Source organism: Amblyomma mixtum, chromosome 10 (genome assembly GCF_055824585.1).
Source record: "Amblyomma mixtum isolate Tamu chromosome 10, ASM5582458v1, whole genome shotgun sequence".
Classification (NCBI taxonomy): domain Eukaryota; kingdom Metazoa; phylum Arthropoda; class Arachnida; order Ixodida; family Ixodidae; genus Amblyomma; species Amblyomma mixtum.
In genome coordinates this window covers 40,621,971-40,647,410 of record NC_143021.1, presented here as the reverse complement: position 1 = coordinate 40,647,410, position 25,440 = coordinate 40,621,971, and the positions used below count along the sequence as shown (strand labels likewise).

The following is a 25,440-nucleotide window of genomic DNA, read 5'->3' as shown; positions in this document are numbered from 1 at the left end:
TGCACTTAAATGCTTTTCTGCTCGTTCGTTGCAATCATTAGACAAAATATTGAATGTTAGGACATTCGTAGTTATCGAACAGCTTTATTTTTTTATTATTTTTTGGCCAAAAGTTGCAGTTCCGCAACAAGTAGCTCACCGCCCCATGATGCTTTGAGCGCCCATGGTGGCTGAAGTGGTCTCGAGGGGTCGCCATGCAAACTCCCATAGACGGGCTGCCAGCTTTCCCTCTAGGTAATAGCAAGAAACTCTATGCCTACACTAGCTACACTAGTGTTTATTGATTTCATTATACACTTGCTACACCAGTGTAGCTAGTGTAGGTAAAAAAAAATGACCTAACTATAAACGTTTATAGATATATCTATAAACGTTGCGCGACACCTGACCACCCCTGACACTCCATGACCCCTGACCACCCACCAAGGAGGATATATAATAGGGCCATTTTTTTTACCTACACTGGCTACACTAGTGTAGCCAGTGTACCAAAAAGTCATTTTTTTTGCCAGTGTAGAAATAGTGTAGCTCCGCCCACCTACACGAACGCATTTTTTTAACAAAAAGTGTAGTTTGCAAACTACACTTTTTAACCTGAACATCGAGAGAACAAACTCCGCAGAACTGAGCATGCGCGCCCAGAGAGTAGGTGGAAAGGAGGACGGTTGGCGGATGTGACGCCGGAGGGTTTTTCGGTTTTCTGTTTTTGCGGCATGTAACTCTCAAACCCAGACGCCTAAAATTATGCCGAGGCCGAGGATGGCGCGCGTTTCAGAGAACGGGCGAACTCGTGTATGCTCCAGCGCCTCGTTGCGCTATCTGCGCTTTCGTTTCTCTCTCGTGAATCGGCCCGCTGCTGTTTTGGTAAATGCGAGCTCGGTGAATTTTGCTCTCAGTTCATGGTTTAGGCAGCCCTGCCTTCAACCTTTTCCAGACTGAGGTGAGTGCTGTCAAAATAATTCATTGTGCACGCGCGATGTTGTTTCGTACTTGCCCGCCAACTAGATAAGTGTTCGTCGTCACTCTCTCATCGCCTTGTGGCTTGTTGAAAGAGCTGCTGCACGACTGCGCAAGTGTGTGACGGTCTTGATTATTAATGCAGCGTCTTCTGATGTAAATTTCGCGACATCGTGCGGGTGAAGGCGCGCGAGGAGACCGCGGAGTGGCGTCGATGAGGTCGTTTTTTCGCGCTTGAAAGGACTGTTGCATGCTTGTTACTGTGCTCCTATCGATTGTCGGCTGCCTCTAACGAAGGTTTGTCTTTTTCAAGATTCATCTCCTTCGCTCATGGCCTCTGTACAATTTGGCCGCAGCTGTTATTTCTGTGTGTGCCAGCGTAAACGCGCTGGACTGTGGGATTTTACTGCCTTCCTCGCAGCTTCAGCAGATGGGGTACGTGACTTGCGCTGTCAAAGCGTCGGGATTCCCGACAGGAAGGTGGCGTTTACCTGTGCGGACCAGTTGTATGTTTTCCTTCCTTTTTCACGCGGTGCTGCAATGCAGGAGATCAGCTTCTTTGTGATACTTCCGAAGAGCGAAAGAAGGGGTTGCTGGCCAGCGGGGAGCCTAAGTTTAAATATGAGCTGGCTCAGTGTGAAAAAAAAACTGGCGTACCTCGGAGTGCCACGAACCTTCTGTACAGCATGAGACTGCAGCAATGCATTCATTGTGCTTATCCGCTCAGGCCCGTCACTGCCAAGTAACTCATGTGTAAGGCGACGGATGCCGCAAGGAATACGTAACTTCATTAGCCTTCAGCTAGCACTAGGTCGATGCCCATGGAAATATTTATCGTTTTACAACCGAAATAACTGCATTGGTGTAATTCTTTGCGTTTGTTTAAACATTTGGGATGGCTGTCCCTACCATAGTTTCCCAACACTTGTTCTGTGTGCTCCAATGCATTCGAGGAAGCTATGGGAAAGATTTCCAGAAAAAAATTAATGCATTCATAAGTAACAGGCAGTGCGTGCCTTTAAGCCGCTGCCAAGGGCACCGAGAGGGTATTCAGACAAACCAAAGATGACGCTGAGCCAGCATGTCTTTTGGAGGAGAGCTTTGCAGCCGCTGTGTGGACTTCATGTGGCTGTCAAGGGACAAGGCAGCAGCTGCTATAACCACTTTCCAGCGCAGTTCCATGCAAGCAGCATGTGCAGCACTTACTGTATCAGTGAATCCACTACACTGTTTCGTTTGTTGTAATTAATTGTTTTGGAAATGCACATCTAGTGCATTTACGAAACAATTAATTCGTGTGTGTATCAACCAGCAGCTACCAATGTCGTTACTTTGTTTTTCTGCTGCAGCAGGAGCCCTCACTTGCTGTACTCAGTTCTGGGAACGAATTTGTTGAATTCATCTGTGCAAACGGGCCGTGTTTGTAGCATTACTCTGATCTGCAGCGTGCGCCTTTGCTTATTTGCAGATCCTTCCACCAGCTGGATTCTACCTTGATCTCATTACCACAGTGAGCCGAGATTGGTATGGCGTAATGCATACTTTCGCTGTTTCCACCGGTTCAGAGCGTGCTCCTGGTTAAGTTTTAAAAAGTTTGAATTTTTGAAAGCATGCCCGCAATGTATTTACTTTTATTGTGGAGTGTGTATTTTGGCACCTCTGCATTTATGGTACGCTGTTGTTTGAAAAGTTATTCTGAGCACTTTCAGCTACATGATTTGCAGAGAGAAGTTGGAGAAACACCAATGCACCTATGTAATTTGCCTACGGAATGAAAGCAGCAGATTTAGATCTGTACAAGTCTGTACTAGATTCATAAGCAGACAGTGTGCCATATAAACAAGCTAGATTCGGACTCCTTTCAAAGCGGTGGTTTTGAAAATGGGCTCCTTGGAGTACTTTTTTGGTTCCCGAGATCAGTCTCCTTTCTCTTCCTTTTGCCCACTTTATTTTGGGGCTGATTAATAGTATGGCTACTGATAGCAGGATATTTCACTGTTCATCCAGTTGTTACAAATAGCATTTGGGTATTTTTGTCCATGTTAGGTAGGAAGGTGCGAAGTCGGGACACAGGGTTCCGCAGCAACTTGAGGACCCTTGTTCCACAGGCATGACCCTTGTTCAGTATGAGCACTTTTACAACTGATGGGTGCCTACAGAAGTGACAATCTTTTTTTTCTTTTCCTGCGACCCTGCTCGCGTTTATGACCTGTGTTATCGAGTCAAACACTGGCCCGAATAAGAAAGAAATGTTAATGCGGTATGTGGCTGGGCTAAGTAACATGAGATCCTCTATTTATAATGTTCTCATCAAACAAGGGTAAGCGATAGAAAAACAAAAAATCTTGTTTGAGCAAATTTCCGGGCCAAAGTCTCACTAATGGCACATAACGCATTGAAAACATGTAAACAATTAAAAAGAAAATGTTGTATGTCGGCAGAAAAAGCGCATTTGATCTTACCTGAAGTGTAACAGCATGAAGTGACATTCGTCGCGACGTACTGTACAATGACAACGGCGATTGCCTACCGTTGCCACTGGTACACCCGTGTGAAGCGAAACTTGGCAGCAGAGCGGCGCATTCAGCAGTGTTGCTTGGTTGTGGCTGCTTCAGTGACCTTGTGTTATCAGACACCTGCACTAGTACACTGCACAGTGGTGCCTAACTACATTTCTGAGGTGCTATAAAATGTAATAAGTGAGAGGTGCAGCCTATACTCCCTTCAATTTTCCACAGCTCCTACCAAACTTTCAGTGAATTGTGTATGCATGTTGGCAGCTTGTTCGCTTAAACCATGCTGAAAACACACTCTTCTTGCAAAATACGTATCATTGCTGGGTTTGCCGAAGTGAATTGTGGATGCAGCTACCGAGAACAGTGAACTATTGTCTTTATTAAATGCTGGAATCCATGCCTTTTGATCCAAAGGGGTTCGGGAATGGCGAATGACCCGACAAACAATGCGGGTTCAACAAAAAAGGTGCCTTTATTATGGCAACGTAAAACAAAGCACAACATAAACGCCCGCGCCTGCGCGAGTTCGAAAAATGAAGCGCCTAGGCTAGGCAATGGTAACCCGTTCGAATAGGCATAAAGAAATTGGGCATAAGCGCCCGAGCACACACTTATGTATGACACAATCGGGCAAGCACTCCCGCCGTCAGTAGTCCTCTCCCCGCGAAAAAGCCCCTGACCTTCCCGGGCTATGGCCGCCTCTGTGCCTGTTCCGCATCTCTGCCTTTCTCGTGCCGCTTGATGCAACGCGGCTATTTTTAGTGCACTCTATACGTAAGAAGGCGAATGCATTATCGTGCATCCGACAGGGGCATGCTCCCGACTGCTGGAGCCCATGACTGGCGCACATGTGTGCGCTAGCGCAAGCAGATGTGATAAAAACTAGTCACATTTGTACCCGCAACACCTTTTTCTGTTGGCTACTTTGACGAGCCATTTTTTTTCGGGTAATGGGCGATAGATAGACACAGAGAGGGCGGAAAGGCACGGATGTTAACCCACATGCTACAAGTTCTACAAGCGTTTTCGGGCCTTTTGCAGGGAGAGTTTGTTGATCAGATGTTCAACATTGACCCGCCTCAGAATCTCCGTCTCCACGCTTAGCAGCGACAAATCGCTCAGGCGGCTGTCAGTCATTGTTGATCAAAGCCTGTTCTTGATGAGTTCTAGCTTGCTGAATGATCGTTCGCCTGTGCAGTTCGTAACCATCAAGCACAAAAAAAGTCTAATAGCGACGTGAACATCCGGAAAGGAACCTTCAAGCTTTTCTCGAATTAGAAGTTTCAGCATGTCTGTCGCAGAAGAACAGCCTTCGTTGCTCGCAAATTAAATAAACTGCTCACGCTTATCGGGAAATGTGCCGGCCAGATCAGAAGGATACTTTGTGACGAGCCCATTGCCTTAGGCTGCCGCTGTGCTGGGGAAAAGCTCTTTCAATCCGCAATAACAGCAAATTGCGAGCAGACTTCGGTGTAAGCGAGCTGTGAGCGCATGCAGGAGGTTGTTGATCATGACGAAGAAAGTCTCACAGCGAAATTTAGCTGAAGGATCTTGCGTCTCTGGTGTGCTTGTACATTCAGTGCTGTCGTGTCGTGTCGACCGTTTTGGTTTTCTCTGGGTGCTTGCCTTGTATGAAGCATTGTTTGATGCTTCCTTCACACAATGATTTCATCAGGCTGACAGCAGCATTCAATGAGAGCGTTGGGCTTTGAAGTGCCTTGCTGGTGGCGTCGAAATGTGGCAAAACTCGGCCATCAGTGCAGTTTCCAACGTTGTCGTTGCCTTCAGCAAGCACTTTGCCTTGTGCTTCGTTCCTCCTCTCTCATCATGACCTTCAGATAGTTGCATCAAGGGGCTATGATTTCTTTCGAGCCGGCCACGAGAGCCCTCGTTGCATCTGCTAGAGCTGACCACCTCGTGTCTGAGACTTGCTTTGGGATTACCGCTGTCGCGTTTTGTTTCAGGTGGGTCTTGAGCACAGCCCAGCGATGAGTAGATGCAGCAAAGAAAACGTATACACGCTGTACAAACCTGAAAAAACTAATGGCTTGCACACAAGGGTCTACAGCATGTGCCCCGACCAGGTTTAGTGAGTGGGCAGCGCAAGGGATAAAATTAGCTTGAGGGTTGATTTTTTTCAATTGCGCCTGCATGCCGGAGTACTTGACAGCCATGTTGCTTGCATTGTCACCAGTTGAAGAGGTGAGATAGGTATTCCTCACCTTCATTAAAATAGACCTGGCCGGTATCACCACAGACCTAGCAGAGCCTGTTGAAGTCACTGAGCCATCTGTGTAGACATGTATGCGGTGTTTATGGTTAAAATGCAGATGATGCAGTGTCAGTTGTTTGAGAGCAGGCAATGATACACCAGATTTCTTAGTAATTCCCGGAATAGAGAGGTGTACCCGAGGTTCATAGACTCCATATGGGTGAGCATGGTCTTGAAGCATGGGTGAACTGCGAAGGAAGATAGGCACAATGAGCTTGGATTACTTTTGCCAATGCAGTATGTGGTCTGAGCATTGGAAGAGCTTCAAGATGACTCGAAACTCGTGTGACGTGACGAATGTGTGTTCTCATGGTTTCAACAGCAATGTATGAAGTAACGGGATGCCCCCCAGCGACAAAAATTGTGCCTGCTGTTGAGGCACATTTAGGTAGTCCAAGGCAGATTTGTAGAGCTCGCGCTTCAACACTATGAAGTGTCTGAATGTTTGTCTTTCTAATATTGCTTAAAATGGGAAAGGTATGCCGCATATATCCCAGGGACAGCGAACGGTATAGTAGAAGCATCGAGTGCACAGATGTGCCCCAGGGCTTTCCCCCGAGGAAGGAGAGAATATGAACAATCGCTGTCAGTCTCTTTCGCATGAGGTAGAGATGGGGACTCCACGAGAGGTTCCTATCGATAATAGTGCCAACAAAGCGGTGACTTCTCTCATAGGGAATGGCGTTGCCATTAATATATATGGGGTAACTTGTCATTTTTTTTTTCGTGTGAATGCCACGAGGGAACAGTTCTCTGTCAAAATATTTAGGCCCTGCTGACGAAGGTATAACGTCAGTGTCGTTGCCGCCTTTTGCAGTCTCACATGAGCTTAGGGATGGGTCACGCTTGATGCCCAACTACAGATATCATCGGCATATATAGAGATCTGAACAGATTGTGGCAATGAGTCAACCAGGCTGATGAGAGCAAGGTTGAAAAGTATTGGGCTCAGCACTCCACCCTGTGGGACTCCGCGTGAATTTAGATGCAAAGAGATTGTTCTGTCTTGAGTCTGAACAAAACATGACCTCTCGACCAAATAACTGCGTATCCAGCTGAACATGAGGCCTCAAATCTCAGCAGTTTCTAATGCATCCAAAATGGCCTGTGTTACGTTGTTGTAGGCGCCCTTTATGTCCAAGAACAGCGCCACGGTCAATCTTTTCAAATTTTTTTGGTGCTGGACGAATGTTACAAGGTCAGCCACATTGTCGATGTAAGAGCGGCCACGTCAAAACCCAGACATAAATCCAGGGTAGATTTGGTATCGCTCCAGGTACCATTCCGCATGTGTTAACAACATTCTTTCCATGATTCTCCCGACACTGCTGGAGAGTGTGCAGTTGGGCGGTATGGTGAAATGTCGAGTGGTGATTTTCCCGGTTTAAGGAGTGGAACAAGATGACTGGGCGATGGGCGAAGTTTCCTACAAACCTAGAACCTGAGTGACAGTGGTTCAGCGGCCCTCAGCTCATTGCTGCAAATCATCACCTCGTGCAGTTAGCGCTTTACGATAGAGTTGATGAACTTGAGAATAGGACTCCAAGAAAGAACTTGGTTGCGCATAGTTACACGTTGGCTTCTCAGTTAAAAGCAGAAAAAGTTTATAACAGTAAGCCAAATAGATTTTTCAAATTATACTTTAATTGAAAAAGGTCACATCAGAATATTGACATGGATGCCACAGGTAGGCATCCATTGGGTATCCTTTACACGGAATCCCGAGAGAGAGGGAAATGCAAAAGCCACGGGTGTGTTGAGACGACGGGAATGTTGGACTGAGCAGCACCATTGCACATCTTGACACAGTGCATTACGACCTCCTCAAACACACAGTTAGCCAGTGCCAGAGATGTACATAATGTGTTACAGGTAATTGATTACCTGTAATTTTGTAATTAGAAGTAATTACAGTGGCCGCAACTGGCGAAGGTTAGGATCAATTGGAGAGACATGGGAGAGGCCTTTGCCCTGCAGTGGGCATAGTCAGGCTGATAATGATTAACCTTTAGTATGCAAGACATGCAATTTGGCAATGGTTTTGTTAGAAATGGCGTAGCATTTTATGGGTAATGTTTTGTTCAGCGGTTACAGTTGTTTGTAGTACTCCCAATGTTGGAAACAATGAATGGTGAGTGCAGTAGCAATTGCACACTGGCAAAACTAAGGAATCAGAAACTGAGCTTGGCAATCAGTGTTAACCTGCCTCTCTGCATTTTAAAGCCAGCACACTCACGTATGTCTTGCTGATGAGTTTTAGCACACTGACACTGACTGACTGTGACTGACAGATGCAAAACACAGTGGCACTTTAACTGTGGCCATTTAACCACATATAGGCCGATTTTTTTTAACCTTTACAGATTTTTTTTTCTTAAAAAAACTGAGAGATTTGTTGGTGCAGTCTGTTGAGCTACATTAGTACAGTAAGGCGGATATTAGGTACCTCATATGGATCAAGAATTAAACAGTTAGTTAACCTAGATGAACTATTTAAGTTTTCATTTTAGGGGGCAAAGTTCTACTGCGAAATTGCTGGCCTTCAACATCGAAGGTGAGTCCTGTTTTTAAATTTTCTTAATATGTGTTATCATTTGAAATATCGTCAAAAAAGTGCATTTGAAAGCTTGTTGAGCTGATTTTGGCACACTAATTATAGAATGCAGTCACTGCACCTGGCATCACCGAAATCAACTTCTTCTACATCATCAAATGCTCCAATTGCACCTGCTGTTTCTGACACGTAAGAAGTGTGGGAGAAGGCTTGTTATAAATATCCAATGCAGGAATGCAAACTCGGCTAGCTTTCAAATGCATACTTTTGGTGGTCAATATTTTGAACCACACTGGTAATTAATAAAATTTAAAAAATGCAGCTTACCTTCGATGCTGACTGCCATCAATTTTGCAATATAACCTTGCCTTTTGCTATAAAAAATTAGTTGATTTTAGTTAATTCATCATTAGTCTGTGGAGATGAATCACAGACACAAGTCATTCATTGTTGGGTCTCCACAAATTTATTTGGCAGGACCCGCTCAGCCAGGCATAAACGGGACAGCGTGCCGCCAGCATCCAGTTGAGCAGCCCTGAAATCCAGTCTGCGCATGCTTGGCAGGCATGCTGGGGCTGTTGCCATCTTCTGCGGCCGGACCAAGATGGCACGCTATAGGGCCCCACCTCTAGCGATGAAGCCATGAGCAAAGTGTGAATGGCGAAAAGCGGATACTCTTGGCGCAAATCGTACGCGACAAGGACTGGCACGGTCGGGTGAGGATGCAGCTGCACAGTTGGCGATGACGTCGGTGTCAAGGTGAGCAGGTTCGAGGCGGTCAACTGAGATTGTGTCCTCTCGGCCGTTGATGAGCTGAAGAAAGTGCTTAGAAGCCCACCGGAGCACCTGAACGGACCATCGTATGGTGGCTGCAAGGGTGGGCGTACAGCGTCGTGGCGAACAAAGATGTGAGTGCACTGCTGAAGGTCTGGGAGGGACATGGACACGACGGAATACTGGCACTGATGTGGTGGAACGACAGTGCTCATAGCGCTGTGTAGACGGTATGCGTAATCTCAGATGTCAGCAGGCATGGGTGGCGAGGTCTAGAAGAATTCTCTAGGAACACTGAGAGTAGTGCCAAACGTTAGCTCTGCTGCACAGGTAGAAGAGTCACTGTGAAGTGCGGTGCGGGAACCAAGCAGGAGTAGGGGTAGGCACTTGATCCATGGCAAAAGAAAAGCGGATGCCATAACTGAAGCCTTCAACTTCCAGTGAAAATGCTCAATGACACCATTCGAAATTAGGTGGTAAGAGGTCGTCTTGATGTGATTGACGCTGGGGAGCCGAGTTAGGTTGGCAAGTAATGTGGAGTTGCACTGACAGCCACGATCAGTTGTAATGGTGGAAGGGACACCGTAGCTGCTTACCCAGAGTGTGATGAGTGCTGTTCTGATCGACTCCGCGGTTATGTCCAGAAGGGGCATCGCTTCAGGCCATCTCGTGAACCTGTCAGTGCAGGTTAACAGGTAGCGGTGGTTCCCGCAGGGAGGAAGGGGACCGACAATATCAACGTGCAGGTGGCTGAAGCGGGGAGGCGGGAAGGTGCCAAGCGGAGTCGCAGTTTGTCAATGCGCTTTGCTTTGCTGACAGCTGAGCCATGTGCGCGAGCACCAGTGAACGTCGATGTTGATGCAAGGCCAGACATAACGAGCCGTGACAAGGCGCTGTGTTGCGCGGATGCCAGGATGGGCCAAAGAATGGGGGCATCAAAGACAGTTTGTCGGTATGGTGGAGGCACGTAGGGTCGAGGGCGACCTATCGATGTATCACGTCCGGGTCACCAAATTTGTGGAGATGAATCGCAGACACAAGTCGTTGTCTGGTCTCCACAAATATATCTGGCAGGACCCACTCATCCAGGCGGGAACGGGACAGCGCCTCCGGCATCCAGTTGAGCAGCCACGAAATCTAGTCTGCGCGTGCTTGGCAGGTGTGCTGGGACTGTCGTCGTCTTCTGTGGCCGAACCGCGATGGCATGCTATTAATTCATATGAGGCACATAATGTCTGCCTTGCTGTACAATCCAACTCAACAGGCCACATTGATGTATCTCTCATGCTTTTCAAAATAAAATTGTGCAAAAGTTAAAAAAAATCAACTGTATATCACATTTTACTGAGATGTCGTCACATGGTTTTGCACTGTTTTTGGTCTTTGAGGAAAGGAAATGTCTCGTATCCTGGTGGGCACCCGAACAGCACTGCAAGGGAAGGGATCAAGGTGAGAGTGGAAGAAGAAAGAGAGGAAGAGGTGCCGTAGTGGAGGGCTCCGGAATAATTTCGATCACCTAGGAATCTTCAACGTGCAGACATCGCACATGGGCGTCTGCATTTCACCTCCATCAAAGTGCGACTGCCACGGCCGGGTTTGAACCCGGGAACCCCGGCTCAGTAGCCGAGCGCCAAACCACTGAGCCAGATACACCAATAATGGCACAGTTTTGCTCTGCGGAATGTTGCTTCAGCTTGATTTATGCAATTTTCAGTGGTAAATAAAAATTATTCTGATTCCACGGGTATCATAATGCTTGGATCTGCCAATATGAGGCAAGGTCATTTTGTTTCCTACTTAACCTAGTAGGGTGTTTTGTTCAGTTAGTCCTTTTAAGTCCGTAGGCAGTCATTGTCCATGCATGCAGCTTATCTCATTAAGTGTTGATGACAGACAACTGCTTATGGGTCCCAATAATGACAAGTTAGGCAAGCCATTGTGCAGATCCGAAGCAGCGTCTGTGTCCCTACCTCAGAAGCACTGGTTGCACAAGCTTTACATGGGTGCCACTTTCGGTGCTGTGTGCGTGCCACTGTCCAGTTTCAAACAAGGAACTGCTGACAACTGTTCAAGGTTTAGGGGACACGAAAATTTTTATAGTGTATTTTTGCATTTCAGTGATGTGTAAGACATTAGCAAACATAAATCACCATGTGAAATTCACCTGCGCTCAGTAGTGAACTTATATACAGGTGTCAGGCTTTTCGGTTTTTATTTTCTAAAATTTGGCTGACTTTTTTTGGCGCTTATTTCAGAATGAATTTTTTTCGGCAACATAATATGGTACTCTTGTGTGGTAAAAAGTTGCCTAGAATTTCTTTTAACCTTTTTTCAGCCAGAGATTTGATTTACTAGTAATCAACACAAAAATGGCACAAAAAATTTACAGCTATACTTGTAGGAAGAAATGCCATCACCTATAAAAAAGAAATGGAAGGAACTGTAAGTCAAAAATACAAGTGCATTTTGACTTGCAAAAGCTAGGTTGTCATGCTGATGTTGGGTTTCTGCACTGAATGGAGAGAGAGGTTGGGTCTCACGTGGTCTGCATGTTGACAGCGACAGAACTGCTGCTTAACCATCGAGGTAGCCGGAATATCATACTTTTTCGTGGCACTTGTGTATGGCTCCTTACATACAGTGGAGGAGCCCACTCAACTAAGCAACTGCACTAAGTGGGTGATGGCAGTTAACAACATGCAGCAGTTTATTTACAGCCTGTCTACAAATGAACCAAGGTGGTTGCTATCATGCAAATTTAACAATCAGGAATGTTGGGCCAGAGCTCCCTTCTCACACAACTCCATCAGCCTGACCAACCTAACAAGTGCAGAGCGCAGTGGCTCCTCTCTTTTGGACTGGCGTCAGCACCCTGTCTTGGCCCTGCCTGCTCTCTCCGTCACTCCACCAAAAGCAGGGTCGAGTCTCCCCTTTTGGCACCAGAAAGCCACCTTATCTGTAGCACGCTGATGCCCACGAGCACCTTGTGCATTCCACGAAGCCATTTAAGTACAGTTACAGCACAGACCACACGCTCAAAACGATAGCAGCAACTGAATGGGAGCCACTATGCAGCCAGGTCTGAGCGCATGACTCTGCCCGCGCTCACTTCTTCACTGTTAGTATCTGGAACGTGTGGTCCTCATCACGCGGTGTGGTGCTGAAGTGCCACATTTCATGTCCCTTTCCAAACCTGAGGAGTCTGTGTGATGACTGCGCCTTGTAGGAAGGAAGACCTTCCAAAGCCTTGACTTTTCGTAGACCGCCGTTCCTGCAGTTTACAGCGTTTGTTTTCAAACAAGCCCACTCATATGGCACAAGGTAGGAGAAGGGAGAGAGGGCCTCGCAATAAGCCCCAAGGAAATAGCTGAAGAAAACATTGAGCTAGTGGATCCGGGTGTTGGCTGTTTTATGACCCTCTGCACTATAGCCCATCAATTTGACTGCTTGAAGCCTCCCAGTTTGCAGAGGTGTGCAGAATAGCAGAGTAATATACCTTAGAACGCATGACTGCACTACTTAATCTTAATTTTCTTGAAGGAGCTAGACACCGCAGCGGACACAGGACAGAGAAAGAAGACAACACAGTTGCAAGTACCGCCGCCCTGTGTAGTCTTCTTTCTCTGTCCCGTGTCCGCTGCGGTGTCTAGCTCCTTCATGTCTCACCAACTGGCCTACACATCTACCCTCCTAACTTAATTTTCTTCTTTGCCCTAGTGCGGTAACGTGTCTATTAAAGAATACTGACTATCCTTTTTCACTTTATTTTTGCCTAACCTTATTATTGGATTAATTCTTCGATGCAGTTTTGGTTTCAGCAGTAGAAAGATGGTTGTGGCATCACAAGTAAGCATCCGATAATGCGAGGCATACACAGTCTGAACTATAATAGCTCTTTGTTCACATGCTGCCATTCTGGCTTCTGGAACAGTTTAGTGCTAGTGTTTCAATGCATTAAAGCTACAGAGCAGTGATTATACTGTCGCTTCTGTATCCTTACATGACCTTGTACTTGCTAGTGATATGGCAACTGAAACTACAATGGAAAAAAATAATAATTAAATTACAAATTATTTATTGAGTACTGATGAACTCCACGCGATGATCAATGTTTACTAATGTTTCGTACTTTATTCCAGGGCAAAAGCACACGCCGAAAAATTTGGTGCCTCTACTCCTTTAACTCATGTCACCGCACTAGTCTGTAACCGGTCTGGCGTACACTGTGTAGCATTCTCCTTGTCCCTCATCTTTCATGAGTAGGAGAAAAAAGGCATTTCAAGAGTGTTGACAAATATCTCGAGAATGGTTAAGATCGTGTAAGGCAGCCAAGTTAACCTCGTCTGTACCTACCATTGCAGCCTAGGCCTCAAAACCAGTAACTGTGACGTGCACTAACCAATTTTAGTTCATTAGGACGTCTGTTTCCTGACCTTTTTGGTGTTTATTAAGCAAAAAAGATTACAGTGAAGATGAGAGCTTCACAGCAGCTTTTTTTTTCTCCAGAAAAATACGGCATATGGTTTCTTAAATTAAACTTGGCAACACGTACATGTGTTCCTGGCAAATGTGCCATCACGCAGGAAGAGGCAGAGAGACCAACATCGATGACTGGCATGCAGACTGGCGATTCTTTGGTGGGATGATTGGCCACAAAGATTTGAAAACAGCTGTATTCTGAAGCAGTTTTGAGGACAGAAAGGGTCGAGATTGTCAGGCATACTTTATTTAAGCACAATTTAGAACATTTCTGGTGACAGGCACACATCTTCATGAGAAGGCCTAAAAGGTGCGTAATTGACCATAGTGATTGCAAAAGCTTCGGTAACCATCCGGTATTTTTCAACAGCCGTACGCCAGACAACTCGTGCAACATGATGAAAAAAACTGGATATGGCTGTCCACTAACAGCACTGTTAAAAATACACTTGACAGAATTCATAGCAATACCACGGCCATGCTAAAATAGAATACATTAGCTGAAAGTGGACACCGCAGTTCTACAAAACGTGGATACAGGACATCGTGTATTTGTATACTCGCACAGCCCGATAATTAGATTGCACCTCGCCTGAAACCGGAGATCAAGTATGACGCTGAAGAATGCGTATCAAAAACAACCTGTGTGTACCACCATTTTTATTAATTACCCTCAGGGCCTGAAGGCATTACAGAGGGGAGTGGGATAACGTACAGTAAATACCATAAAGTACAGCAAGAAAAGAAAAAGAAAACGGCAAGAACAAATGCGGCAGAAAGACAATTATTGTGGGAAATAAGCCAGTGAAAACAAATTCAAAGAAAACACAAAAATTTGAAGAGAGAGACTAGATATGGCAGTATTAAAAAAGTATTAGTAATGTCAACTACATGGTTGGGAACGTCGTTCCAACTCGCACAGGTACTGGGGATGAATTTGGTTTAGGTTTATGGGGTTTAACGTCCCAAAGCACCTAAGGCTATGAGAGACGCCGTAGTGGAGGGCTCCGGAAATTTCGACCACCTGGGGTTCTTTAATGTGCACTGACATCACACAGTACACGGGCCTCGAATTTCTTCTCCAAAGAAATTCAACCGCCGCGGCTGGGATCGAACCCGCACCTTTCGGGTCAGCAGCCGAGCACCATAGCCACTGAGCCACCGCGGCGGCCAAATTAATAAAAGAAATGTTCAGTGTGACATGAAGGAACACCTATTTTGTGGAGATCTATGCAGCCTGTAACATGTAGGCCTGGTTAGCAGCCACCTCTTAAGGAGGGGATTGGTATCATATATCTTGTGAACAGGACATAAGCAAGAAATTTTTCTTTGGCATGAGAGCAGCGGCAATGATAAGGTAGCCTTCACAGCGGTAACACTGGAGCTATGGTGATAACTGGAAAGTATGAATCGCAATGGTTGGTTTTGTGCAGATTCAAATTCAGATGCTAGTGATCTACCACAGACTTATGGTACATACTCCAATTTAGACAGAACGAGTGAAGTAATTTTACTGAGCTAGAAGAAAGGTAGAATTTAGATGCAGATACCCTAACGTACGGTTAGCAGTGTTAGCAGTAAATTCAAAATGCAATTTCTAAGAGGTGAGAAGTTATATGCACACTGAAGTATTAGTACAAAGACAGTTTCCAAGGGAGCATTGCAAAGTTTAAAAGTGGCTGTTACAACGCCACATTAAGAAGCACACACTTGTTAATATCAGATTGAAGAATAGAAGCGTAAGAGTCGCTGTTAATTTCAGAGCCTAAAGACAGAAGAGGCAGCATTGTTAGGCAAGTCATTAATACAAACGAGAAAAAGTAAGGGCCCAAGAACCCTGGGGAATGCCTGAGCCCACTGGAGAAGAACAGGAGGTAAGTTGATCTGCAGTCACACATTGAGAATACTAGTTAGTGAGGGAAGACGAGGTTACTGAATTTGAACTTTGTCAAAGGCTTTCGAGAAAGAGAGCTATTTAATGAAAAACAGATTTTAGCCGGCGTGAATATTCGCTGACATGCTAATCTGCGTAGAGGAGGGAATAGGGAAGTAAAGATGGAAGAAGGGTAGAAAACAGTGCAGTCATTGAAGAGGGTTGCAACGCAGTAGTTCACCGCATGATGGCTTCTTTGGATGAGACCAAAGTCAAGTTCTGTGCATGGACAGCAGGGTGATCAAGTGTTTGGCAATTTAGAGTTTGTCTAAAACACCAATAGCGTCCAAATAGGCAAATAAGAATATCATTGCACGTCGCTGCCGTCTGTGAATAACCTAATAGAGTCCACTGTGAGTGGCACTCGGGTGACGAACTGCATGCATTGTTCGTAGCGCGCACGTCCGTTGGCGTGCGCTGGACATTCGAAGAGGATATGAAGCACAGTTTCAACTGAGCTGCAGTTGTCACAATACGGACTGTCTGCTTGCTTGAAGCAGTATTGTAGACTGTTCGCAAATGCAACACTAGGACAAACACAATGATAAAATGATAAACTTTCTAGATGACGCGGAGGCCCAAGTGGTAGTCTTGATTTGGGCTGTGGGTCGATGGAATGGAGAAAGGGGTAATGATGACTTGGCGAGTTCCAGAGGCAGTTCTTTTCATCCTGGGTATATGGTTTGGCGAGTTGGGAGGCATCTGATTTTGTGAAGAAGGTGCGCTGGTAGTTACGGTACAAATCGAGGAACATGCAGTCTGCCATAGAACCCTGGCCAGGATGAAATGCACATCGTGTGTAATACAAAAAAAGCTGTGTCTTGCATGAAAACGTTTCATGAAACCCTTGCTGGCAGTAACTGAGAAAGGAATTTGACTCTAGGAAACTTGCAAGGAGAGAGTAGATGCCATGTTTCATGGTCTTACAGAGGATGCTAATAAATGAAATGGGTTGGTAGTTAATAGAAGAATGCTTGTCTTCAGACTTGAGCATTAAAACCACCTTCCAATCATTGGGGACCCAACCAGACTCCATAAATTGCTCAAACAGTTTAGAAATGAATTATAGCCCTATAAACTTTCATATTTTGATATTTTGATATTGTGATATTTTGATTTTTTCAACCCCAACAGGTTCATAACAATGGGGTTCACAAAAAAGAAATTACAAGATGGATAACGAGGATATGTGATATTACCTGGCCACCTGATGCTTTTAGATTAACTGTAGAGTAATCCATTTTGTTAACAATGTTCCGAAATTGTTGGTTATCAGTTAGCATCAGTGGCAAAGTGTGATTGAATAATGACTCCTTTGCTTGTTTTAGTGTGGTTTTATATTAAGAAGCAGAGGACTAACACGCATTACACCAGTGTACAGAATTAGACATTTTGGAGGACTGAAACATTTTTCCCTTGTTTTTTCTAGTGATAAGTAAAGTAAAAATGTTCTCATATTTTGCACATAGGCTGCAAAGTTTAGTGTGCTAGTCAGTAATAACCAGGCACATAAAACAGCAAAAAAGGCATTCAAAAGCATCTTCTACACTGCAGCCTTTCTTAGCAGCAACTAATATTTTGTGGACAATAAATATAACATGCAAAAGGTAGAACTTTATTTTGTATACACAGAAATAATGGCACTTTTACTGACTGCATGCACATACTGCAGCCAGAGTTGAATGCCCTGAGTAAATCCTCAAGGTCCTTTACAGCTTTCAGATGTCGATCAACCGAACAATGCAAAAGTGCAAGCGTGAACTCCATAAATGATGCCAGAACAGAATAAATACTGCCCTTTCTGAGAAGCATGAAAGAGCATTGCATCAAAGTGCACAAAGGTGGGCTGCATAAAAGCAACAACATGAGATGACTCGTACATGGCATCACAGACCCCACGATGGCTGACCACACACCACTTCCACGGGGCAGGTAGCTATCAGCGGATAAGATGGACGAACAGGCTTCCTCCATGTTCTGGTCTACAAAAACGGCTATCCTAACAGGCAGAGGGATGTGCACTGGGAAGCCAAATGGCTATCCACAATATTCTGAAGCAAGTGAGTTAAGCAGAAATCAAGCTGACAATTAGATGAAATCTGTTGCCTTCAGATTTGAGCAGGAACAGAGGAAGATCCTACGCCGTCTCATTCAGTTAGCCTGTTTCAGTGCTTTCCCTAAAAACTTGGAAAACATGAGACACTACACATTTTTGTGCGGCTATGCTCAGTAAATCTGTTTTAATACACGAGGAAGGAACCAACCGACAGCTTTACGTACGCCTACATTAGTGCACTGTACTTACAGAAATCAGGTCAACGAGTATGTAACCCCATCAGCTGAAGAATAATCACGCTTTCTTTCTTGCTCTGCAGTGCACCACTTAAGCAAAGCTTCCCATTTGTGCAAACGTTTCCTTCCTAGACAACTACTATTACACTCCACAAAGAAAAGAAGCGGCCAGCACATTTCAAACATACATTTTCAATTAGTCGGCAAGCTAAAACCTTACGATGATCATGCATAAAAACCGAGCAGCACACTTGCAATATCAGCTCGAAAGGTTGCGTCCGATGTCAGCTGCGAATGTAAACCCGATGATCTAGCTAGAACTGCCAGTGAAAGCCGCGCGCATCCTGTTCGTGCTCAATTCAAGTGAAAATATTTCTGGCATACGTTTCGCGTAGACAAGCTCATATGCTGCCACAAAAATATTTTTTAGCCGCTAAGTTTCGTGGAGTTCAACGTGCCGAAGCAAATCGTTCCCGCTTATTTCACATAGCGATTTGTGGACGATATGCGAACGGCAGGCGCGGTACTTGCCACCATGGTACTCAAATATGTTGACATTCGAGAAATTATTAACACACACCACCTTTTCAGAACTGCCAGTTGTCTTGCTGAACTTACCGAAATGATGCTCATTGCGTGAGAAGGTTCGCCGGCACTCAGCAGGGATGCCTGCCTGAACATATGTCACTTTATGGTTCGTTAGCATTTACAGCACCTGGCAAAAGCATACGACAGGTGCAGCAGAGCACAAAAAGGACAGTAATAACACGACACACATCATTTACAACACATTTCATATCCGCGCCACGACCCTAGCACTACGTCACACAAAAAAGAACAGAGGGGAGGGACAAAGAGAAAAGCGCACGCAGCGCCATTACTGAAATTTTGTTGCAGGCGAAACTACGCCTTTTAATTAGAGAAAGACTAACAGTGCACAAAATCACAAGCACCAAATTTTAACTTTTTTTAAGTGGCTTGCTTTTTGAAAAAAAAAAAAAAAATAGTTCGTTGAGTTTTCGTCAGTGTCGCCATCTGTAGTGCTGTCACCTTCGCAATGGCGCGTCATTTGAACTCGCTGGTTTCAGCGTGCGCGTACGAGTCTCGTTGCGGGTCTGCACACAAGCACCTGCTGTTGAGCAATGCTAAACTTTTTTTACGCTGTAGAAAATCCATTGCCTCAGTGGAACAGAAGTGGCAAAGAAACAGATGTGGTCTGATTCAGCTGTAATATAACTGCCACATTCCCAAGAAAATAAAGAGTTTCTCCAGTTACTGCAGGTGAAAAACTTGGTGATAAATGGACAGTTAACGGGCAAGTGGAAATAGCTCATCATGACAAAAAGCGCAAAAAGATGAATAAGTGAAAGACTGTTAGTCTTGTGTCTTTTCAGTCCGTTCATTATGAAACCTTGACATGGAATAAAGTGGGCAAATAAGCTTCCCACTCAGTGATGGGCAGTGAAGTTGAGATACATTGGAAACTGATGATGATGCTGGGTTTTCTTGACTCAAGGGCATCTAAGGCCGAAGAGCGCCAAACACAAGGTTTTTGGTTGGCTCAGGCTAAAATATGTACTACACGTGTTAAAACCAATACCGGGTGTATAGAGCCCCAGAGTAGTGAGTATGTTCATGATCATAGTGTGTCAGGAGGGTGTATAAGCCAGGTAGAATGCCCTAAAGAGGTGTATAGTGCCAAAAAATTGCGTTAAGAATTGTTGCATATAAAAGACGAAGCCAGGTAGCCTCAACCGCAGCCCTTGGTTGGGAAAGAAGAGCGAGGCATCTAGCAGCTACGGCTAAGCTCAGCCTTCTCCTTAGCAATGAGGAGGGGCTGAGGTTGCTTGGAGTATGAGATCGCTTGTAGAAAGCCTACATGTGTTAAAATTTTGGAAACCCTATCCAATGAAAGCATGCAGTCATCACCTAAAAATAAAGAAGGGTGCAATGGTATTTTATATGTGTATAGCTCTGGGAAGTGCTGCCGTCTTTGTTTCCAATCTCGGGCACATGATTGATGCACGGACAACTGAGATGTGGGCTCCACATCTCGCGCACTGTGGTGCCAGTGCCCTTTAAAAGATGCAAGTGCGTGATGTACGTATGTCTTATCCTCAGTGTGCAGAGAGCAACTTCTTTGAATCTATTTTGTTTTTCCGTGGCATACCTTCCAATCCTTGGTTTTATTGTGTGCAGTTTGTTCTCGGTTCATCCCAATCCTGCTGTCACTCATTGCGGAGTGTAGTCCTCTAATATGTGGCCTGAGGTCCTGGTATGGAAGTTGGTTAACATTAATAAGACTCAGTTCAGCAGCTGACGCAGCAAGCCTTTCAGCTTCTTCATTTCCATCTATGCCACAGTGACCTGGTACCCAGCATATTGTAATTTTAAGGTTCAATGTGCGCGCAAACATAAAGCATTTCAAGAGGGAATTCATAATGGGGCTTTTATAGGGTTTCCCAGAGGACAGGGCTACAACCACACTTAAGGAATCACAGTAAATAACAGAGGTAGGGATTTTCTTTTGCAGGATGGACCTAACAGCCAGCAGGATACCATGACATTCTGCAGTAAATATGCTTGTGTGTCTATTCATTGTTTTTGTTTCAGAAAATTGACAGCTGCGAACTGCACATGAAACTGAAGATGTTTGGTTTTGGTTTGGTTTGGTTTTATTGGGGTTTAACGTCCCAAAGCTACTCAGGCTATGAGGGACGCCGTAGTGAAGGGCTCTGGAAATGTCGACCACCTGGGGTTCTTTAACGTGCACTGACATCGCACAGTACACGGGCCTCTAGAATTTCGCCTCCGTCGAAATTCGGCCTCCGCGGACGGGATCGAACCCGCGTCAGCAGCCGAGCGCCATAACCACTGAGCCACCGCAGCAGGGCCAAACTGAAGATGTCTTGGAGTCATCAGTGTAAAACTCTGTGCACTGATACTTTGCTTTTAGGGACATGAAGTGCTGTTTTATGCCAATTGGAGACCCATGCTTGCCAACCTCACAAAAAGATCTGTCACAGACAACTGGATGCACTTCCCAGGGAGCAGTCACGCCTTTAGAAGAAGTCATCAGTACTAGAGACTGGTATGCTCATTTCTTGGACAAGTGCGGCGACTCTAATAGGTGAAGGTGAAGTTTCAGACGGTCTGTTTGAAAACAGCAGTGTACTGGTCGGGTTTCGCATAAGCACGCTGCATGGATGGTCGGTATGAGATAATACCTTGGTGGGGTATGCTATACTTGTAAACTTCGCCGTAGTTCAAGTGACTATCAGTCCACCTTATTGTACAAACTAGCAATTGGGCTTGTACGGAAAGCACCAGTAGCCAACCGCAGACCCCGGTGGTACATTGCATCGACCATTTTTAAGGTGGTTCTTCGAGCTGACTCGTAGGCTACTCAGCCGTAGTCTATACATGATAGAACTACGCCATTTAGAAGATGGTTGGTTTATGGGGTTTAACGTCCCAAAGCGACTAAGGCTATGAGAGACGCCGTAGTGGAGGGCTCCGGAAATTTCGACCACCTGGGGTTCTTTAACGTGCACTGACATCGCACAGTACACGGGCCTCTAGAATTTCTCCTCCACAGAAATTCAACTGCCGCTGCTGGGATCGAACCCGCGTCTTTCGGGTCAGCAGCTGAGCACCATAACCACTGAGCCACCGCGGCGGCCCATATAGAAGACTCAGCAGGCAGTCTCGATCTGTACCCCACGACTGGTGTGACACGATTTTTAGAAGGTTCAGTGCCTTCATGCATTTAAGCCTTAACTGCTCAATGTGTGTGACGAACATAAGCTTTTCGTCGACTATGACGCCAAGAAATTTGTGGTCTTTTTGGACAGCAATACTCTGCCCGTTCAGTGTGATGTCGGGTTCAGGTCTAACACCACGTTTTTTTTTAGAGGAGTACACTGACTGTCTTTTCTGTGTTGAGTTTAAATCCGTTCTGTGTGCCCACTTTGATACTTTGTTCACAGATGGACAAATTACATGGCTTGTAGCTTATTTACAAATCGTCAACATAAATAGTGTAGGATACTGATCTCGGTAGGATGCTCAATTAATTCATTTTGACCATGAAAAGCGTGCAGCAAAGAACGCCGCCTTGAGGGAAACCATTCTCATATGAAGACCTGCTTAGATAAGGAATACCCTACATGGACCTTGAATGTTTGTTCAGACAGACAACTCTGAATGGTGGTCAAATACATTGGAAACTGAGTTTTTGATTCATCATGATTTTGCAGGATAAAGGGTTCTCCCAATGATCTGCCATTATCCCTGCACCATGCACTAGCCACAGCCACCAATCCCAGCTGATTTGCTAACCTCCGCATCCGACTTCTGGGCGTCCCTTGCTAGTTTAGTTACCTAGGAAAATAATGTGTTAGCTGAATAGACTGATAGTTATCTATTCTCTGGGTTATATGTCCCGCCCTAATCCAATTTTTTTTTTCTAATTTCTTGTGTATCATTAACTTAAAATTGTACTCTAATCCACACTGCTGTCTCTCAAGCTTTCCCCATCATTTTACTCCTAACAACGGGCTGCATTGTCCCGGTTATTTTAAAATCTTTTCTGTAATGTCCATTTTTCATCCTCTCAGACAAGTGATGGCAGGGTGCAGCTGTTAACTATCTGCCTTTCGATCTATATTTTCTTGCAAGGGTTATTAGCAAACTGTTGTTCGTTACACTACCTGTGCAGCTGCTACATCGCTGCTCACACCAAGCGTGTGCCCCGATGCTTGACCCGCATGAGTGAAGTGTAGGCATCTGAAGAACATTTATTGCACTCGAAGCAAAGCTTTTACAGCCATGAAAAGGACGGGAAGGAGGGAAAGTGCACACTCCTATCACTTGGTGCATACATGCACAACTAGACTGTGCTGCACAATGATAAGCCGCAATAGGGCGGCTGTCCGTGGTTACTACAACAGTGTCTTCCAAATATACCCCTACCTGTCCTTATTTTCGAGGTAATTTCTTTCTCATGGTCCAGATCCAGAGTGACTACTTGGCTTAGATACTGTACAATGTCAGTGCATGTTAAAGGACCCTAGGCAGTCACAATTAATCTGAAGCTCAACCCCATGGCATCTCTAGCCCCACAAAAGACAGGTCTCTCATAGGCCATGTGCAGCTTTGGGATGCTAAACCTCTGCATACCATACCAATATCTCTCTAACCATCGTAAACTGTTGTTCTTTTCACGAACTGTTAAAAATTAATTTTCCTCGTATAATTTTGAGCCTACCACTGCACTTTGTTTAGGTCTTCAAGCATGCACTGTAAATTCATCCTCTGAACATCAATGTCTGACTGGAATGTGACAATTTGATTGGGACCTGAAACAGACATTTGACAGCTCAAATGGGAGTCGAATTGCAAATCTAAAATCAACTGGGTTGTCCAGCTTTAACTGTAATGCCAATTTCAATCTAATTGATACCAAATACGGTACCATTTATCTTTCTTTACAGGGACACATTCGTCTGCTGGTGGCTCTGTTGAGTTCATAAGATGTGGAGGGGGTGGAGCAGAAGGACAGTAGCCTCGCAGAGAGGTTGCGGAGTAAGGCGGAGCGAGAGGCTGTGCATGAAGCCAGGTCTTGACAGAATCGCCTACCAGGCTCTCCACAATCGCGACACACTAGAGCACAAGTGCCTTCTGGATACATTTAACTCCATCTGGGAATCTGGTGCCCACCAGACAATTGGCTCGTTGCAGTTGTCACCCCCCATCCCCAAGCATGGCAAGCAAGCAAGAAACCCTCTTAACTATCTCCCCATACATCTCACCTCTGCAGCTTGCAAGGTCATCGAACATAAGTTTCTGCGCTGCCTCACCTGCTTGCAAGGGCTTTTAACTTTCTCCACGAAACTGGAAGCAACTTTCGCTAATTCCGCTGATCCTAAAACAGCGCAAACAAGACAAGGAAACGTACAACAACAGCGATTCTAAAACAGTGCAAACAAGACAAGGAGGACGGAAGGAAACGTACAACAACAGCGCTCGTGTTGTACGTTTCCTTCCGTCCTCCTTGTCTTGTTTGCACTGTTTTAGAATGAGTACCTACCAACTTGCCCAGGCTTCTACTTTGGCTATTCCGTTGCACTGCCAACTCAGTCAACGATGTTGTTTCTAATCTCGAACAGTCCCTACGTAGAAACCACACAGCCTTCCTCTTTTTACTTGAAATCCAAAGTGCTTTTGACCTCATCCCACACTCCGCCATACTCTCCGCACTTTCACAACATGGAGTCTCGGGCTATCTCCTCCGCCTTCTCATGTCAGAGTAAGACATTGCCTAAGCTCCAGCAGGACCCTACCCAGGGGAGCTCCTCATGGTTCTGTTCTTTCACCTTTGCTCTTTAACCGAGTACTCTCACCCCTTCCTAAGGAAACTCCCTCTGCCGTCCACACAACTATATATGCTAAAGACATCGCTCTTTGGACAACGTCAGACCTTGAATCTCTTGGCCTCTCACACTCCACAGCCAAATCCAAGACCGTCCTGCTGCTCGAAACACCTTCCCCAACCTCCTCCTTCACAGCGCCTCTATTCCCTGGCTTAGCAAAGTCTGATACCAAGGCCTACTCATAGACTCCAACCTAAAACAAGAAACTACCACTTCTAGATCTATTGCAGAATTGTGCTAAGTCAACCGTGTGCTCCAACAGCTGAACGAAGGTTCTGCCAGGGCTCTGCAACCAGCCCAACCTGTAGAGGTTGTACGTCCTATGAGGCATTAGAACACATTTTTTACTGCCCTTCTTTCTCTATAGCACTTGCTTCCCTTCTCCAAGGTTGCAGAAACCTAGGTTTACCTTCATCCAGCTTCGATGACCTACTCTTTCCCAAATGCAGCAGGTCCTCACACTTATCTGCCCTCCTCATCTTTTCCCCCTGCAGGGGCATCTGCAAGATGTAGATGATGGTGAGTTGCGACGCCATGCCTTTCCGAGCATCCGCAGGGACATCCCTGCAGGGGGATGATGGCAAGCAGTGTGCCACTACGAACCCGAGCACCCATGTTTAGCCATGCGCGGCAGCGCCGTGTCCGCGGAAAAGGAGATCCTGAAGGTTGAGCCGATGTCGAGCGTTTAGACCTTTAAGGCTCCTCGGAAGAGGCAACACACTACTTTGTGTTGCCTCCCGACCCGACTGGGGGAAATCGACAATCACCTTTTCCTATCCTCTATCTTTCACTTTCCTATCTCTTTCTCAACTCTCTTAGTGGTCCTGGGAGACTTCAACACACCCCACACCACATGGGCCTACAGCACCACCGATACCGCCCAAGGGGCCGCCCTACACAGTGCAGTAGATGCACTGGGACTAGATATCCTCACCGACTTCACCTCTCTCATCCGCCCGCACAACCACATATCCAACGATACCTCCTCCGGTCTCACTTTCACCCGAAACATTCCACGAGCTACCTTGACCAACCTAGGAGAGGCCCTAGGAAGCGACTATTTCGTCTTGTCGATCAGTATCCTGTCCCCTCAACACCAAACATCAATGGGCACCATCCGCATCACAAACTGGAATAAATTACGGGTGACTGCACCCCAATCATTATCCATAGCAGACATAGCAAAAATGGAGCCAATTCCTATATGAACATCACTTCAAAAACATCCG

The 25,440-nt window shown here is 45.6% G+C and overlaps 2 long non-coding RNA genes across 2 annotated transcripts; one reads left to right on the top strand and one right to left on the bottom strand.

Moving 5' to 3' along the window:
- The first annotated feature begins 665 nt into the window (after nucleotides 1-665).
- On the top strand, nucleotides 666-15,874 carry LOC149325650 (uncharacterized). Its single transcript, XR_016286217.1, has 4 exons — nucleotides 666-940; nucleotides 2,426-2,481; nucleotides 8,777-9,058; nucleotides 15,315-15,874. It is a non-coding gene; the product is annotated as an uncharacterized LOC149325650 (long non-coding RNA).
- Nucleotides 14,196-19,374, bottom strand: LOC149325649 (uncharacterized). The gene is made up of 2 exons (XR_016286218.1): nucleotides 18,396-19,374; nucleotides 14,196-16,187 (listed from the first exon to the last, which is right to left on the bottom strand). It is a non-coding gene; the product is annotated as an uncharacterized LOC149325649 (long non-coding RNA).
- Nucleotides 19,375-25,440: the final 6,066 nt, after the last annotated feature.